Source organism: Podarcis erhardii (genome assembly GCF_964252035.2).
Source record: "Podarcis erhardii genome assembly, chromosome: 7".
Taxonomy (NCBI): Eukaryota; Metazoa; Chordata; class Lepidosauria; order Squamata; family Lacertidae; genus Podarcis; species Podarcis erhardii.
This window is the reverse complement of record NC_138511.1, coordinates 77,933,820-77,948,419: the sequence shown is the minus strand read 5'-3', so window position 1 is coordinate 77,948,419 and position 14,600 is coordinate 77,933,820. Positions and strand designations below refer to the sequence as shown.

At 45.4% G+C, this 14,600-nt stretch overlaps 1 protein-coding gene and 1 pseudogene across 7 annotated transcripts in view; one reads left to right on the top strand and one right to left on the bottom strand.

Annotated features, from left to right (window-relative positions):
- Positions 1 to 14,600, bottom strand: part of LOC309346026 (phospholipase A2 inhibitor NAI-like) — a 28,438-nt gene that overhangs the window by 10,766 nt on the left and 3,072 nt on the right. For 3 of the 6 annotated variants that reach the window (XM_081869654.1, XM_081869661.1, XM_081869662.1), the window contains exon 1: positions 144 to 279. The exons of 1 other annotated variant lie outside the window; for it this stretch is intronic. The gene's annotated coding sequence lies outside the window, so the exon portion shown is untranslated. Of the gene's footprint in view, positions 1 to 143; positions 280 to 369; positions 474 to 6,621; positions 6,856 to 14,600 lie in introns of those variants that run through there. 2 more of the 6 variants (XM_081869658.1, XM_081869656.1) reach the window with 2 other exon arrangements.
- On the top strand, positions 251 to 5,606 carry LOC309345555 (THO complex subunit 2 pseudogene; annotated as a pseudogene). Its single transcript has one exon. The product of its transcript is annotated as a THO complex subunit 2 pseudogene (transcript).

Genomic DNA, 14,600 nt, shown 5'->3' with positions numbered 1-14,600 from the left:
GCAAACTTTGGCACGCCCTCTTTCTCCCAGCACCCACAGGTCTCTTGCAGTATTCACCCCCCCCCCCTCCCCCGCTACAAACTCAAGGCGGGTGGCTGGCTGTTGCCACAGCTTAAAGGGCTTGGAAGGGGTTGTGAGCTCGCCTTCAGTTCCCTGCAAAGCGGCTGGAGTCTTCCTCGAGAGTAGGCCTCCGCTTTGGTGCCGTTCCTCCCGGGGGAGCCCCGCGCTGCCCCTGCTTCTAGTCCGCGCCATGTCGCAGAGGGAGCCCCGGTTCTCCCGCCTTCGAAAGCCGCCTCTCCCTCCTCCCCGTCCCCGTCCTCCTCCTCCTCCTTCGCCGCCCACTTTCCCGTCATGCTCGTCCCCTCTGACCTCCGGCTTTCGGCGCCACACCACGAAAATGGCGGCGGGAGCAGCGGCCTCGGCGGTGCCATCCAGGGCGGCGGCTCTCCCTGCCGAATGGATCAAGAACTGGGACAAATCGGGCAAGACCGAATTCTTGCAGCATTGTCGTAATCTGTCTGAAAATGTCACTTTCAGAGGTATCCAGCAGGCTTTATATGAGCTTGCATCCCATGTTGTCAAGGGATACCTAAAGCATGACCAAGCATCCAGTGTTTTGAAGGATGTAATAGAATTGCGGGAAGACATGCCCTCCGTCCTGGCAGATGTCTTTTGCATTTTGGATATTGAAACTAGTTGCTTAGAAGAAAAAAGCAAGAGGGATCAGTTCATGCAGTTGGTGTCAGCATGTTTGTACTTGGTTTCAGATACTATACTAAAAGAACGTCTGGACCCAGAAACATTAGAATCATTAGGGCTGATCAAGCAGTCTCAGCAGTTTAATCAGAAATCTGTGAAAATCAAGACAAAACTTTTCTATAAGCAACAGAAATTCAATTTATTAAGAGAAGAGAATGAAGGTTATGCAAAACTGATTGCTGAACTGGGCCAAGATTTATCTGGCAATATCACTAGTGAGCTGATCTTAGAAAATATCAAATCTTTAATAGGGTGTTTCAACCTTGATCCCAATAGAGTGTTGGATATTGTTTTAGAAGTCTATGAATGCAGGCCAGAGTATGATGAATTCTTTGTACCTTTGATAGAATCTTACATGTACATGTGTGAACCTCAAACACTCTGCCATATCCTTGGATTCAAATTCAAGTGTTATCAGGAGCCAAATGGAGAGACACCTGTTTCTTTGTATAGAGTTGCTGCAGTACTTTTGCAAAGCAATCTGATAGATTTGGAAGACCTTTATGTACATCTCCTTCCAGCAGACAACACTATTATTGAAGAACATAAACGAGAAATTGGAGAAGCCAAACTAATTGTGAGGAAGCTTACAGTTGTTGTATTATCTTCTGAAAAGACTGAAGAGAAAGATAAGGAAAAGGAAGAGGAGAAAACAGAAAAACCACCTGATAACCAGAAACTGGGCTTATTAGAAGCAATGTTAAAAATTGGTGACTGGCAACATGCACAAAACATTATGGACCAGATGCCTCCATTTTATGCAACTTCACACAAACCTATTGCTGTTGCTCTTTGTCACCTTCTTCATGTGATGATTGAACCTCTCTACCGAAGAGTTGGAGTACCCAAAGGTGCCAAAGGGACACCAATTTTTCCTTTGCAAAACAAGAGAGCACCCAAGCAAGTAGAAAGTTTTGAAGATTTAAGCAAGGAAGTGATCAACATGCTTTGTTACCTTGGCCCCCATCTCTCTCATGACCCCATATTGTTTGCAAAAGTAGTGCGTCTTGGAAAAGCATTTATGAAAGAGCACCAAGCAGATGCAGGCAAGCAAAAGAATAAAGAGAAAATGGACTTATTATTCAGCTGTTTGCTGAGTATTACCGACCAGGTTTTGCTTCCTTCTCTTTCTTTGATGGATTGTAATGCATGCATGTCTGAGGAACTCTGGGGGATGTTTAAAACATTTCCATACCAGTATCGGTATCGCCTCTATGGACAGTGGAAGAATGAAACATACAATAGTCACCCACTACTGGTGAGAGTTAAAGCTCAGACAATTGACCGAGCCAAACATATTATGAAGCGTTTAACCAAGGAAAACGTAAAGCCATCTGGAAGACAAATAGGAAAACTGAGCCACAGCAACCCAACCATTTTATTTGATTATATTTTGTCTCAGATACAGAAGTATGATAATTTAATCACCCCAGTTGTTGACTCATTGAAATACCTCACTTCATTGAACTATGACGTCTTGGCATATTGCATAATTGAAGCACTGGCTAATCCTGAGAAGGAGAGGATGAAACATGATGACACCACAATCTCCAGTTGGCTTCAAAGTTTAGCTAGCTTCTCTGGTGCTGTTTTTCGAAAATACCCTATAGAACTAGCTGGTCTACTTCAGTATGTGGCAAACCAGCTAAAGGCTGGGAAAAGCTTTGACCTGCTTATTTTGAAAGAGGTGGTACAAAAAATGGCTGGAATAGAAATCACTGAAGAGATGACAATGGACCAGCTAGAGGCCATGACTGGGGGAGAGCAGCTGAAAGCAGAGGGTGGATATTTTGGGCAGATCAGAAACACTAAGAAATCTTCTCAGAGATTAAAAGATGCACTTTTGGACCACGATCTTGCCCTTCCACTGTGCCTTCTCATGGCTCAACAGAGAAATGGAGTGATATTTCAAGAAGGAGGGGAGAAACATTTGAAGCTGGTGGGAAAGCTCTATGATCAGTGCCATGATACTCTGGTACAATTTGGTGGATTTTTGGCATCCAATTTAAGCACAGATGATTATATTAACCGAGTGCCTTCTATTGATATTCTCTGTAATGAGTTCCACACTCCTCATGATGCTGCATTTTTCCTCTTACGGCCTATGTATGCACATCACATTTCATCAAAATATGATGAATTGAAAAAGGCTGAGAAAGGGAACAAACAGCAGCAGAAAGTTCACAAATACATTACAGCGTGTGAGCTTGTGATGGCCCCTGTTCATGACTCGGTGATCTCCTTGCACATTCCAAAGGTCTGGGATGATATCAGTCCACAGTTCTATGCTACGTTCTGGTCACTGACAATGTATGACCTTTCTGTGCCACATAGCAGCTACGAACGGGAAGTCAACAAACTCAAAGTCCAGATGAAAGCTATTGATGACAACCCGGAAATGCCTCTGAACAAAAAGAAAAAAGAAAAAGAGCGCTGTACAGTTCTTCAGGACAAGCTTCTTGAAGAGGAAAAGAAACAGTTAGAGCACGTGCAAAGAGTGCTGCAGAGACTAAAGCTGGAAAAGGATAATTGGCTTCTTGCAAAGTCCACCAAAAATGAGACTATAACAAAATTTCTGCAGTTGTGTATATTTCCTCGGTGTATCTTTTCTGCCATTGATGCTGTTTACTGCGCTCGCTTTGTGGAACTGGTGCATCAACAGAAAACACCAAACTTTTCAACACTTCTTTGCTATGACAGAGTATTCTCTGATATAATCTATACTGTAGCCAGCTGTACTGAAAATGAAGCTAGTCGATATGGCAGGTTTCTCTGCTGCATGCTTGCTACTGTAACTCGGTGGCATAGTGATAGAGCCATATATGAAAAGGTGTGTGGCAACTATCCCGGCTTTCTCACCATATTACGGGCAACTGGTTTTGATGGTGGGAACAAAGCTGACCAGTTAGATTATGAAAATTTTCGGCATGTGGTACACAAGTGGCATTATAAGTTAACCAAGGCATCTGTACACTGCCTGGAAACCGGTGAATATGCACACATCAGAAATATCCTGATAGTGCTGATCAAAATCCTGCCATGGTACCCCAAAGTTTTGAACTTGGGCCAGGCTTTGGAGAGAAGAGTCCATAAGATCTGCCAAGAGGAGAAAGAGAAGAGGCCTGATCTATATGCATTAGCGATGGGCTATTCTGGACAGTTGAAAAGTAGAAAACATTGCATGATCCCTGAAAATGATTTCCACCACAAGGACCCACCCACCAAGAATGCAGTACCTACAACGGTGCAAAATGGGCCCGGAGGAGCTGGGCTTACTTCTTCACTCACAGTAAATGCAGCTAAACTGGAAGAAAGCGCAGCTGAGGAGACTGAGAAATTATTAAAGGAGAAATCTCAGGGTGCTGTTAAAGTGATTAATAAGGCTGCCAGTGCAACACCAAAGCTGACCACAAGCAATGGTAGCAATGCTTTCAACAGCAAAGTTATAAAAGAAGAGAAAGAGAAATGCGGGAAGGAAAAAGAGAAGGAGAAAAAAGAGAAAACTCCAGCTGCCACTCCTGAGGCCAAAACACTTGGGAAGGATGGGAAAGATAAACCAAAGGAAGAAAGGGTGAACAAAGAAGACAAAGCAAGAGATAGCAAGGAAAAGACACCTAAGTCTGATAAAGAGAAGGAAAAGAACAAGAGAGAAGAGAAGTTGTCAAAGGATGAAAAATCCAAGATCATTGTGACCAATGCTGAGTCAAAGTCAGCTGCAGAAAAGGAAAAAGAGAAGGAGCCGTCCAGAGAGAGAGAAGTAACCAAGGATGTGAAATCCAAGGAAAACATTAGAGGAGGAAGAGAGAAGGCTCCAGTAGTTGGGTCCTTGAAGTCACCTGTTCCCCGATCAGAAGCATCAGAGTGTGAAAGGGAACAAAAACGTCGCAAAGTTGATACCCATTCTATTCCATCACATTCCTCAACGGTAAAGGACAACCTCAGCGAACTCAAGGACTCTTCAGCAAAGCACTGCGTTAACCACTCAACTCCAACACTGCCCATGAGTAAGGAGAGAGAAGTGGACAAGAAAGATTTGGACAAGTCAAGGGAAAGCTCCAGAGAGAGAGAGAAGAAAGATGAAAAGGAAAGGAAAGATCGAAAAAGGGATCATTCAAATAGTGATCGGGAAGTGCCTCAGGATTCAACCAAACGTCGCAAAGAGGAAAATGGAACAACTGGTTCTTCCAAACATAGTAAGAGTGAAAATCCCTCTGATTCTCCTCACTCCAATGAGAAGGAAAAGGACAAAAGCAAATCAAAATCTTCAGGCAAAGAGAAGGGAGACTCAGTAAAAGTTGAAAAGATGGAGAAAAGCTCTGTTAGCAAAAAGGAGCCCAGACATGATAAGGAGAAAGCAGAGAAAAAAGAGAAACGGGACAGTAGTGGAGGAAAAGAAGAAAAAAAACACTTATCAGAGTTGCTGCCAAGTATTCTCTTAAAATGAGAAGATACTGAGGTGTGACCATATATGTATTTTCCAGAATATACATTGCACAGAAGATTGTGAATAAAGAGGACCCACCTGCATCTCCTTAAATTATTCAGTTCTCTGCTTTATTTCCCCCTCATTGCTGAAGATTTGATTGCTGAGTTGTACATTACTGTATTTTTGTTGGTTAGCTTCTTATTATTTTCAGTACCTGGCTGAAAGTGTTAAACGTTCCATATTTTAGCACAATGTGCTGCAAATTGTTGCCATTGTCAAATGAAGTTTATACGTGGACAGAGTTCCACATTAGGTTACCCTAAATACTGCCTGATTTCAGCAATCCTTTTCAGATGGAATTGAAACATTTGCTGTGTTTGAAAACACAACAAATAAACAGTTGTTGAACCTTTGGAATTTACCTCATTTAAAATACAGTTTTTATTTATAGTTTCTAATATCAGTAACTAAAACCAAGTGGGAGCATTGTTTTTGGTGCTGTGCTTAAGAATGATTTGTATATTATGTGCACAGCATTTCACTAGTTAAAATAGAATCAAGGGCTGGCTTTTCGAACTGATTTAAGGGTCATTTTCAATGTGACCCATATCAAGTGTGCATTCAGAAGTCCATTTTCAACCCCATTAATATATGAGTTGCTGTTGCTGTTGGTTTTGTTTTGTTTTTTAAAGAAAATTTGCAATTAAATGTGTATTTTATGTCAGTATTTGCAATTCTGAACATATATCAGGAAATATACATTTTGGTGCATTTTTCGAGTTGCAAACTATCACAAAACTCATTAGAACTGGAAAACCGAAGTATACATTCTGACTGAGGTATTAGTGAAAGAGGTGTGAATTAAGTTTGTTTGCCTTTTAAAAAAGCAAAGTTCTCCTCCATCACTAGTTCTTAAAAAAACAAAACGGACGTTTCTATACCCTCCAACATTTCACCAGTGAAAATAGGGACATCCTAAAGAAAAGGGGGGCATTCCGGGATCAAAACAGAAACTGGGGCAGCTTCTCTAAATCCAGGACGTCCCTGGAAAATAGGGACACTTGGAGGGTATGACAATTCAAGACAGTCCTTGGACTACCCTCATAGTACATGGACATTATGCTCTGTGTTTTCAAGCACATCTAGGCCGGGCTTGTTGTTATTTTAATTGCAGGCAGAAATGCAAGCTTAGGGGGGAAATACAGAAATGTGCAAGATGAGATGGACTGGAGATAGGAATTTATCTATCTTTGCCCCAAGAATAGGAATGAGCAAGGTAGGGGAACTTCTGGCCCATGGGTCTAATGAAGTCTCCCCATTAGACTTTGCAAGGCTCATTGTAAAACATCTGCACTGCTTGCCAGTCTGTTTCTGGGCCCATTTCAAGGTGCTCATCTCATGCGCTTAAAGTCCTAATCAGCTCAGGCCCCAAATACCTGAAAGGCTTCCTCCTTGCCTATTGACACCCTTGGCAAGGAGGAACAAGCCCTACTGCTTGTCCCACCACCCTCAAAATCACAGTGACGGCAGCGGCCGCATAGGACAGGGCCTTCTTTTCGCAAACCGCTTTGAGATCTTTTACAACCGAGCAGTATATGCTTTTATGAAATTAAGAAGAATGAACGAATGAATTATCTGTGGCAGGCAGCCCCTGAGGCTATGCAGACGCCCCACATTTAGAGATCTAGAATACCAGTTTAAACAGTTATGGCTTCTTCCCCCAAAGGATTCTGGGAGATGGGCCTGAACTTCATAGGCACTGTCCTGACCAGGGCCGGCCCAAGGCATTTTGGTGCCTGAGGCGAACTACAAAAATGCCGCCCTGCGGAGAAGGAGGAGCTAGTGAAGATCAAGAACAAGAGGGGAGCCACACGTTGCCTCATGGGTGGGCCGGCCCTGGTACAGGCCCATTAAAGGCATCCTTGAAGCTCTACCAACCGGGGCCTATATGGAGGGAGGGAAATGGGCCTGGGGTGATTCCACAGGGTGTCTGTTGCAAACCGCCCTGGGATTTTCGGATGAAGGGTAGCATACAAATTTAATTAATAATAATACTAAGAAGACACAGAGGTGCAAGAAGTGCATGAGTGGAAGAGAGCCTCCAAGGTTCTTTTCACATTCAGGTGACAGTACCAATATTATCACAACAGGCCCCATCATGAGCCATGACCACGTGTGTTACCTAATCTGCACTATATGCTCTATCCATCCATCTATTTATTTCATTTATAAAGCACCTTTTTTTCTCCAAGGAGCTCAAGGTGGCAGATGTGGTTCTCCCCCTCCTCATTTAATCCCAACAACCACCCTGTGAGGTAGGTTAGCCTGAGAGGCAGTGGTTGGCCTAAAGCCATCCAAGTGAGCTTTGTGACCAAGTGGGGGATTTGAACCCTGGTCTCCCACAACCTAGTCCCACATGCTAACCACTACACTGGCTCCGTAGTACTGCTTTAAACTGTCATGGCTTCCCCCAAAGAATACTGGGATTCTTGTAGGTCTGAGAGTTGTTAGGAAACCATTATTCTGGTCTGGTGGAATGCTCTGTCTCACAAGACCAGGGCCCTGCAGGATCTGATTTCTTTCCGCAGGGCCTGTAAGACAAGAGTAGTTCCACCTGTTCTTTGGCTTGGAATCAACTTGATCCCCTCCCCCTCTTTCCTTTTTCCTTTCTCCTTCTGTGATGGAACTCCTATTTGGGGACTTCCCTGGCTTTTTTCTTTTTTTTTCAAAATTTTTATTAGTTTTCACAATATTATAAATGAACACACAAGACAAACAAACATAAATTATAGCCTTATTGAAAATTACAGTTATTAACTTTGTTAAGTGACTTCCTCGCCTCCCCTTGGTTGAATTTCATTGCATGTCCTTTTAACGGTTTTCCAAATCCCAATTTTTATGAAATTTAACTTAAACATTAACATCCTTAGATCTTCACCTTATGGAATTAAACAAATTAATTCATCACTTAACATAAATAAAATCCTAAGACCATTAAGTATCTGCAAGCTATTTTCAGTTAGTTTAACTTAACAAATTTAACTAAATAATCATTAAATTTATTCCACTCTTCCTGATACTCCTCCTCCTCCTGGTCGCAGACTCTTCCGGTTGGTCGGCTAGCTCTGAAAATTCCATCAGCTTCATCTGCCATTCTTGTTGGTTATTCTTGGGTTTTCCACTTTTTAGCTAACAAAATACCAGCAGCAGTTGTGGCATACAAAAATACTGGTATTTTTTCTGGCCCACATAGGACCAGTCTGGATAGTTGGCCTTAGTGAAGATTTGACGTTTCCATCCACAAAAAGTTTTTGATTTCCGTTTCTACTGAAATGAGGCTGCATTTTAATGTTGTACTTTAATCTTGTTTTTGAGTTGTATTTTAATCAATTGTTTTATACCTGGTGTTAGCCGCCCTGAGCCCGGTCTTGGCTGTGGAGGGCGGGGTATAAATAAAATTTATTATTATTATTTATTATTATTCTGCTTTTACAGTTAGAATTCTCAGAATGGATTAACAGCCAATCTGTCTTCCTAGGGAACTGTGAGAATTGTAGCTCTGTGAGGGATTGGGATCTCCTAGCTCTTGGCACCCTTAACAAACTGCATTATTTGGGGGGAGCCATGACTGATTAAAACGGTAGTATGCTGCTTTAAATGTAAAGTGCAAAGTGGGCCTCTTACATCTCCAAGTGTGGGAATAATATTAATGCTAATGCTAATACTAATACTAATACCAATACAGTGGTACCTCAGGTTAAGTACTTAATTCGTTCCGGAGATCCGTACTTAAGCTGAAACTGTTCATAACCTGAAGCACCACTTTAGCTAATGGGGCCTCCTGCTGCTGCCGCGCCACCAAAGCCCGATTTCTGTTCTCATCCTGAAGCAAAGTTCTTAACCTGAAGCACTATTTCTGGGTTAGCAGAGTCTGTAACCTGAAGCGTATGTAACCTGAGGTACCACTGTAATAGGAACTGCTATGAGAGGGGACATAAGAGGCTGAGATTTCATTGCTGCAAGTGCCGTGCCTGGACAACTTGTAACAAAATGAACTGAAATGAGCTCACCAGCCCTGGAAGCCAGCTCAGCAGAGGCTCTCTACAAACCCTCTGCGTTTTGCTGCCTACAGGGAACTGCTTGTCTAGGCAGCTGGCAAGGATGCTGGAATCACAGAATTGGTGGAGTTGGAAGGGACCCTGAGGCTGCCCAGGAAGACTCCCCTGAGTGAGTGCTCGAGGGCCCTGCTCTTGCCATTTACCATCTGGCCTGGGGCGGGGCCTGAAGCCTCACAAGGACTGCTTGCTGCCTGCTGCCCAGGAAGACTCCCCTGAGTGCGTGCCTGAGGGCCCTGCTCTTGCCACTTACCATCTGGCCTGGGGCGGGGCCTGAAGCCTCACAGGGACTGCGTGCTGCCTGCTGCCCAGGAAGACTCCCCTGAGTGAGTGCCTGAGGGCCCTGCTCTCGCCACTTAATATCTGGCCTGGGGCAGGGCCTGAAGCCTCACAAGGACTGCTGCCTGCTGCCCGGGAGGACTCCCCTGAGTGAGTGCCTGGGGGCCCTGCTCTTGCCACTTACCATCTGGCCCAGGGTGGGGCCTGACAGGTCTCACTAGGACAGTTGTTGTTACTGCCGGGGGGGGGCACAGAGTGTTTTTAAAATGTTTTTTAAAAATTTCTTTTAGATTTTTTGTATGTGGGGGGGTGGGGGTGGGATGGATGTTTGGTTGGGCTTGGGGAATTTTTTATTTTATTTTGATGTTTTTGTAATTTTTACATTTTTTTGTTTGTATTTTTTTATTGGTTTTGTTTGTTTGTTTAAGGTGTTATTTTGTTCTTAGGGGGAGGGGTCAGGGCTGCCGGGGAGTGGGCCCCAGCCATTTTGTTCCACAGGGGGGATGCACTGGGACAACCGATCTCAGTGATCACGGGTAGGAGGAGGAGTTACGCTAAGACCAGACCATGTCATTACAGAGGGGGCAAGTTTAGTTGATGTCTGAGGACTATTCCTGCCTCTGGGTCTGGTCCTGATCGGATGGATACTAGAATCAGCAAGGGATACCCACATGACCTGAAGGTGCTGCTGTGCATTGCCAGGTCAATGATTCATAAGACCACTGCCATCCATGACTTGATCATGGATGGAAGACTTGACCTGGCATGTGTAACAGAGACTTGGTTGGATGAAGCAGATGGGCCTGTCCTTGCCGCTGCTTGTCCACCAGGTTTCTCTTACGCACAGCAACCCAGGTCATGTGGGCGGGGAGGGGGGGTTGCAGTGATTTTTAGGAAGTCATTAGTTTGCACCAGGCGTCCTATTGGGAAGACCCAGTTTTCCGAGTGCATGTTCTGGAAGTTGGGCAATAGAGGCAGTACAGGATTCCTTTTGGTGTACCGACCTCCCCGCTGCACCAAGGATTCCCTGCCCGAGCTGCTTCAGGTCGTGGTGGATGTTCTCCTGGAGACACCTAGCTTGGTCGTCCTAGGGGATTTTAACATCCATGCCGACACAACCTTACAAGGGGCCGCTCGGGACTTTGTGGAAAGCATGGCCTCCATGGGGCTGTCCCTGAATAGGTCTGGCCCAACCCATAGCCGCGGACATGCCTTGGACCTGGTGTTTACCTCTATGGATGTTGGTGATCTGACACTAAGTAAAAGCGAAACGAAAGAAGTGCCATGGTCAGATCACTTCCTGGTGCAACTGGACTTCTCTGCGACCCATCCCCTCTGCAGGGAGGTGGGACCAATTCGGATGGTCCGCCCCCGCCACTTAACGGATCCAAATGGTTTCCAGAGAGTGGTAGGGGATGCTTTATCCCATGTTGATGGCCTTTCAGCTGATTCCCTGGTGGCCCGCTGGAATGTGGAGTTAACCAGGGCTATTGACAGTTTGGCTCCGAAGCGCCCTCTCCGATTGTATGGAGCCCGGACAGCCCCGTGGTTTTCCACAGATCTGAGGGCAATGAAACAATCGTTGAGACGGCTAGAGCGCCGGTGGCGGATAACTCATTCCGAATCTGACCGGACACAGGTTAGAGCTCAACGTCGAGCCTACCAAGTGGCGATAGCGACGGCGAAGAAGAATTTCTTCACCGCCTCTATTGCATCTGCAGAAAACAGCAGCAGGAGACTTTTTCAGGTGGTTCACAATTTAGCGGAACCACCTGCAACATCAGGGCCCAGTACGGGCCACATGTTCTCCTGCAATGATTTTGCAAAGTTTTTTGCAGATAAAATTGCTCAGATTCGGGAAGAAGTAGACTCCACCGTGGGAGCAGTGCCGGGGCAGGAGAGTGCTAGAGTTCTGTCTAGTCAAGTTGAGTGGGATCAATTCCAATCTGTTACCTCCGAGGATGTGGACAGGCTGCTTGGACGAGTGAAACCAACCACCTGTCTCCTGGATCCTTGCCCATCCTGGCTTATAAAAGCTAGCCGGGAAGGACTGGGCGATGGGCTTCATGGGGTGGTGAATGCTTCCCTCCGTGAGGGAGCCTTCCCAGACACGCTGAAAGAGGCGGTTATTAAACCACTTCTTAAAAAACCATCTTTAGATGCGGCCACGATGGCCAACTATCGCCCAGTCTCAAATCTTCCATTCTTGGGCAAGGTGATTGAGCGAGTGGTTGCCGAACAACTCCAGGCACGCCTGGAAGAAGCGGACCATTTGGATCCCTTCCAGTCGGGATTCATCATGGGACTGAAACTGTCTTGGTTGCACTGGTTGATGATCTCCGGCGGGCTAGGGACAAAGGTGAGAGCTGTTTCCTAGTTCTGCTGGATCTCTCAGCGGCGTTTGATACCATCGACCATAACATCCTTCTGGACCGTCTTGAGGGGCTGGGAGCTGGGGGCACTGTCATACAGTGGTTCCGCTCCTTCCTCCTGGGCCGTGTTCAGAAAGTGGTGGTGGGGGCTCTCACTTGTGGGGTGCCTCAGGGTTCTGTCCTCTCCCCCATGCTTTTCAACATTTACATGCAGCCGCTGGGAGAGATCATCTTGAGGTTTGGGCTGGGTGTTCATCAGTATGCGGATGATACCCAGCTCTACCTCTCTTTTAAATCAGAACCAGTGAAGGTGGTGAAGGTCCTGTGTGAGTGTCTGGAGGCGGTTGGAGGATGGATGGCGGCTAACAGATTGAGGTTGAATCCTGACAAGACAGAAGTACTGTTTTTGGGGGACAGGAGGCGGGCAGGTGTGGAGGATTCCCTGGTCCTGAATGGGGTAACTGTGCCCCTGAAGGACCAGGTGCGCAGCCTGGGAGTCATTTTGGACTCACAGCTGTCCATGGAGGGACAGGTCAAATCTGTGTCCAGGGCAGCTGTTTACCAGCTCCATCTGGTATGTAGGCTGAGACCCTATCTGCCTGCGGACTGTCTCGCCAGAGTGGTGCATGCTCTGGTTACCTCCCGCTTGGACTACTGCAATGCACTCTACGTGGGGCTACCTTTGAAGGTGACTCGGAAACTACAACTAATCCAGAATGCGGCAGCTAGACTGGTGACTGGGGGCGGCCGCCGAGACCATATAACACCGGTCTTGAAAGACCTACATTGGCTCCCAGTACGTTTCTGAGCACAATTCAAAGTGTTGGTGCTGACCTTTAAAGCCCTAAACGGCCTCGGTCCAGTATACCTGAAGGAGCGTCTCCACCCCCATCATTCTGCCCGGACGCTGAGGTCCAGCGCCGAGGGCCTTCTGGCGGTTCCCTCATTGTGAGAAGCAAAGCTACAGGGAACCAGGCAGAGGGCCTTCTTGGTAGTGGCGCCCGCCCTGTGGAACGCCCTTCCAGCAGATGTCAAAGCGATAAACAACTACCTGACATTCAGAAGGCATCTTAAGGCAGCCCTGTTCAGGGAAGTTTTAACGTGTGATATTTTACTGTATTTTTGGTTTCTATGGAAGCCACCCAGAGTGCCTGGGGAGGCCCAGCCAGATGGGCGGGGTATAAATAATAAATTATTATTATTATTATTATTATTATTATTATTATTATTATTATTATTTAGCCTAACCCCCTGTAATGCAGAAACATGCAGCTGTCCCATACGGGGGTCAAACCTGTGACTTTGGCATTATCATCACCACGCTCTAGCCAACAGAGCTACTTAACTTGTGCAACCCAACTGGTGGGTTGCACTGACTGTGCATTGTGCGTTACAGACTACATAGGGTTTAATTATTTGTGGTATTTCTACTCCACCCTTTAGCAAAAAATAAGAGCAGTTTACAAAAATCCAAACAGCAGCAGGACCTCAGGCTTACAATCTGGAAGGAAAGGACAGCTCAAGGTATTGAAGTTACAGCTGAGGTTGGTGCTGGTTCTAGCCGTCTTGCCTTGCTAAAATGCCCTCCCCATACTCAATCAGATCCAGAGCAGCACATGTGGCAATTTCCTGGTGAGGGGAGGGCAGCTCCAGATACACAGTTCTTGTATAAGTGTTTCAAAACCTCAAGTTCATTGGAAACGTTAGATTAACATTTGGCAAAGGCCTTTAAAACGAATGCAGCTGACAGCTGCTGCTTCTTTCTAGGCTGGTCTCAGTGATCAGGTAATACTTGTCAGGAAATTGTGTGTGTGTGTGTGTGTGTGTGTTAATAGAGTTACACCATCACCATCTTATAAAGTGCTATAAAGTGCACTATAAAGTTTATAAAGTTTATAAAAAAAGTGCTATAAAGTTGTTATAATGCGCTGGAGGGGGGGCCTTTGAAAAATTGCAGGTTTCTCTTTATCCTGGCACCCCAGGAATCACTTGGAAAACTAAATTTGATTAGGATCTATTTATTTCCACTTTACTGCTTGGACCAAATTTACCCTAAATATGAAGCATAAACAAAGAAATCAGCAGTTGCCCCCACCTGCTAGATGAAACATTAAGCTCTTGTGCATTAAAAGTGGAAAGATCTAACTGATTTGGACAAATTTGGGGGATTGAAACATTATGTGGGAAACAGATTAAGGAACTGAAATTGAACATGAATACCATTATTAAAGATATGGAACGGCATTAAATATATGAAATACTGCATTAAAGATATGAAACTGGAAATGATGCAAAAATGGCATCTTACCTCACTAACATTTACAACATAGCTCACTATTGTCCTGGCTTGGTTGCAGAGACGGGGTCATTACTGGCACATCTAGTGGATATTCCCCAAGGGGACAATGTTTTGAGACCAGGTGATGATGATTTGGATAAAACAACCCATCAGCATATCACCAGCACTCCAGAGCTAGCCTTACTGAATCTGTATATGAATAACAACAAAGCGTGTTCTCCTTCATGGAGAGCACATGTTGTGGTGGGGTCTAGCAGGACACCCTCTTTCGCTGCGTGTACCGGATCACCCGCCCATCCTCCCTAATTTAGGGCTTTTGTGTTTGACCTTGCTATGCCTGTCATGGGGCC